This window comes from Callithrix jacchus, chromosome 4 (genome assembly GCF_049354715.1).
Source record: "Callithrix jacchus isolate 240 chromosome 4, calJac240_pri, whole genome shotgun sequence".
Lineage (NCBI taxonomy): Eukaryota > Metazoa > Chordata > Mammalia > Primates > Cebidae > Callithrix > Callithrix jacchus.
This window is the reverse complement of record NC_133505.1, coordinates 57228530-57233042: the sequence shown is the minus strand read 5'-3', so window position 1 is coordinate 57233042 and position 4513 is coordinate 57228530. Positions and strand designations below refer to the sequence as shown.

The window sequence follows — 4513 nt, the reverse complement described above, 5'->3', positions numbered from 1 at the left end:
CTAGGCTAGCTATATCACATATTCAAGCCCAAACCTTAGGGACAGCCCCTCAGCAGCATATATTCAAGTTTCTGTGAATATATACTCTGACTAGCAGCAGTTATAAGTGCATTTTAAGGAAAAAGAAGAGGCAGTTCCTAAGTTGTTTACCAAGAATTTTCATTAAAATAAAATAAACTTTTTTTTTTTTAAGATGAAGCCTCCCTCTGTTGCCCAGGCTGGAGTGCAGTGTTGGGATCTCAGCTCGCTACAACCTCCACTTCCTGGGTTCAAGCATTGCTCCTGGAAATAACATAAGCTAACAATTGGCTATACATTTTTATTTGTATCACAAATTCTAGAAATATGAAGATAATGGGTGAGGCAGCTAGTCAAGTAAAAAGATAGTTTTAAGGATTTGCTTCCTAGGCATGAGAGCAGAGGGTGTGACTGAAGTTCCATACTCTTGTGTCTTTGGGCCTGATAAATTTTACATACCTCAGATCGCTCAGATTACTCTGACATTCTGACATATTTTTTGTGTGTGTGATTACTTTTTTTTTTTTTCTGATACAGAGTCTTGCTCTGCCAGGCTGGAGTGCAGTGGTACAATCACAGCTCACTGCAACCTCCACCTTCCTGGGTTCCAGCAATTCTCCTGCCTCAGCCTCCTGAGTAGCTGGGCATGAGCCACCACTAAATGATATTTTTCTTTTTCACTTTTTTCTTTTTTTATCAAGATCTTTCAAAGAAAGCATACTGGATGAACTCAAATGATTTGGACTCCTTTTATATTTAGGAACTTAGTTTTGCGTCATTAGGAAAGCTAATTTCTGAATGGTCCTGTCTCAAGATGAGGGAGTAGGAGAGGCAGAATATATCTCAGTCAGAAATTTTAAGAGCACCAATATTTGAAATGGGATGGTGTTAACAGTGTGGCCAAATTGAGACCTCAGAAAAATTACTAATTTATATGGCTTCTTTCACTTGTTGAATTATCTCTAGTCTTTGGAATACTAGGAGTTTAGTTTTCTTGGATGAAGTAAAAAGCAAGAGGTACATGGCAGACATATAATACACAGAAAAATTCTAATCAATAAAAGAATTTGTATGACAGAAAGAAAAAAGCTTCCATTTGGCAGTCAACTAAAAACATCATTAAAAAAATTAAAACCTAGTCCTATAGAGATGTATTGTAGCCAAGAAATAATTTAGGATTTAGTTCCAGTTGTAAGAAAATAATAAAAACTCAAAAACAATAGTAAGGGCTGGAATCTAATAAAAGATATACAGCAGTTTTCTGCTGAAACACAATTTTTCTCTCTCTAGCTCCCCATTTCTATTAAAGATACATTTAAATAGGACCAATTTACTTATAAAGTAAGTTTTGGTATTATACTTGACATGATTTTTTTTAAATTTTACTTTAAGTTTTGGGGTACATGTGCAGATCTTGCAGGATCATTACATAGGTATACACATGCCATGGTGGTTTGCTGCCTCCAACCCCCGTCACCTACATTAAGTATTTCTCCTAATATTATCTCTCCCCAATCTCCCCATCCCCTGCTATTCCTTCCCTAGCTCTCCCACCCTGCAACAGGCCCCAGTGTGTGATGTTCCCCTACCTGTCCATGTGTTCTCATTCTTCAGCACTCACTTATGAGTTAGAACACAGTGTTTGATTTTCTGTTCTTGTGTCAGCTTGCTGAGAATGATGGTTTCCAGATTCATCCTTGTCCCTGCAAAGGATATGAACTCATCCTTTTTTATGGCTGCATAGTATTCCATGGTGCACATGTGCCACATTTTCTTTATCCAGCTTATCCTTGATGGGCATTTGGGTTGGTTCCAAGTCTTTGCTATTGTAAACAGTGCCACTATGGACATACATGTGTATTTGTCTTTATAATAGAACAATTTATAATCCTTTGAGTATATATTCAGTAACGGGATTGCTGGGTCAAGTGGTATTCCTATTTCTAGATCCTTGAGGACTGTCTTCCACAGTGTTTGCACTAGTTTACACTCCCACCAACAGTGTAAAAGTGTTTCTATTTTTCTACATCCTCTCCAACATCAGTTGTCTCCAGATTTTTTGATGATTGCCATTCTAACAGGCATGAGATGGTATCTCAGTGTGGTTTTGATTTGCAATTCTCTAATGACCGGTGATGAGGAGCATTTTTTCACATGTTTGTTGGCTGCATAATGTCTTCTTTTGAAAATTGTCTGTTCATATCCTTCACCCACTTGTTGATGGTGTTGTTTTTTTTTGTAGATTTGTTTTAGTTCTTTGTAGATTCTGGGTATTAGCCCTTTGTTAGATGGGTATATTGCAAACATTTTCTCCCATTTCGTTGGTTGCTGGTTCACTCTAATGATTGTTTCTTTTGTTGTACAGAAGTTGTTAAGTTTAATTAGATCCCATTTGTCTATTTTGGCTTTGGTTGCCATTGCTTTCAGTGTTTTAGTCATGAAGTCTTTGCCTAAAAATATGGAACTCTTCATGAATTTGCATGATATCCTTGCGCAGGGGCCATGCTAATCTTCTCTGTATCATTCCAATTTTAGTATACCTGCTGCTGAAACAATTACGACATGTTGCCCTGTATGGTCTCAAACTCCTGACCTCAGGTGATCCACCTGCCCAGGTCTCCCAAAGTGCTAGGATTACAGGCATGAGCCACCACCCCCAGACTGTATATGTGCTTTGAGGAATTGTCCATTTATATCCTTAGCCCATTTTTTGATGAGATTGTTTGTTTTTTTCTTACTGATTAGTTTTAGTTTGTTGTAGATTCTGGATGTTGGTTTTTTTCAGATGTTCACAAGTTGTGAAGATTTTCTCCCACTCTGTGTGTTGTCTGTTTACTATGCTGACAGTTCCCTTTGTCACGCAAAAGCTCTTTAGTTTAATTAGGCCCCAACTATTTATCTTTGTTGTTATTGCATTTGTTTTGGAATTTTTGGTCATGAAATCTTTGCCTACATCAATGTCTAGAAGGGGTTTTCAATATTATCTTCTTGAATTTTTATAGTTTCAGGAGTTGATTTTTGTATAAGGTGAGAAACGAGGGCTGAATTTTAACATCCTGCATGCAACTAGCCAATTATCCCAGCACTATTTGTTGAAAAGTGTATCCTTTCCCCACTTTACGATTTTGTTTTTTCTAAGACCAGTTAGCTCTAAGTATTTGGGTTTATTTTTGTGTTATTTATTCTGTTCCATTGGTCTATGTGCCTATTTCATGCCAGTACCATGCTATTTCAGTGACTATGACCTTATAGTAGTGTTTGAAATCAGGTAGTGTGATGCCTCCAGATTTGCTCTTTTTGCTTAGCCTTCTTTGGCTATTGCTTGGTAGAAAGTCCCGCCATCTTTCCCCCAGGTTTCTTGCCCCCACCCTCCCCCCAGGCTTCCTGCTGCCCTGAGAAAAGCCCGCCAAGCCTGCTCTGTTCTGCCCAGCAACAACAAGCAGCCAATCATCGCAGCAGGAAAGCCCACCAAGCCTCGGCCTATCCTGAACCAACACGTAACTCTCTGAGCCACCTCAGCAGTCTGCCCAGAGACGAACAGCCTATCCTAAGCTCCTACGACACTCCACCAGCCCTGTGTCCACGCCCCGTCCACCCCCCCTATAAAACCCTCCTACCCCAGCTGCGCAGTTGCAGCCAGCCCACGATCTCCTTCCTTTCCTGGCCTGCCCACTGGTCCCAATAAACCTGAACTCGGCTTCCAACTCTCGAGCTGTTATTTGGGGTCGGGTACCGGGCAGGGGTCTACAAGGGGGTCACACATATGGTGCCGGAAACCCGGGACGGAGGGTCGCTAGCCCCCCTAGCGACCCCCTCCCCCCAGCGACCTCCCCAGCCCTCCTCCAATTTGGCCTCAGCACTCCGGACCAGGTAAGTCCTGTTTCTTACCTTCTCCTTCCGTGGTGCGTGTGGCAAAGGCCCTTCCTCTCAGTCCCAATCCACGGATCCCTCGCCAAGCGCCGGCCGGCCCGAGCAGGATCCCCCAACCAGGCTCCAGGAGCCTTGGGTCGGCAGACAAGGGACGCCTTCTCTGACCCACCCAATCCAGAACCATTAAATAGGAACGATCAGACAGGGGACGCCTTCTCTGGTCTTTCCTATCCACCTTCCTCTGGGGAAGCTGGTGGGTTGGAGGGACGCCTCCCCCCACACTACCCCAGCCCACTCGGATACTGTTCCGAGCTCGGATACTGTTCCGAGATCCCCCTCGGCTGGCAGGAACCCTTTGCCGCACGCATCATGGGGAGCATGGAGTCCAAAATTCCTAAAAACGCCCCACTAGGTTGTTTACTTCTCGACTTTACCCGCTTGGGCTACTCCCAAACCCTTAGGTGAAAAAAGCTTATCTTCCTCTCCCAGGTGGCCTGGCCCCAGTATCAGCTCGATAACAGGTCGCATTGGCCTCCCACCGGCACTTTCGATTTCAATGTGCTCCGCGACCTAGATAACTTCTGCCACCGAACTGGCAAAGATAAGGAAGTGCCTTATGTTCAGG

General features: G+C 42.9%; 1 non-coding gene across 1 annotated transcript; it reads right to left on the bottom strand.

The window, feature by feature from the left end:
- Positions 1-2470: 2470 nt before the first annotated feature.
- LOC118153244 (U6 spliceosomal RNA) lies at positions 2471-2573 on the bottom strand. Its single transcript, XR_004742501.1, has one exon. It is a non-coding gene; the product is annotated as a U6 spliceosomal RNA (small nuclear RNA).
- Between the last annotated feature and the right edge of the window lie 1940 nt (positions 2574-4513).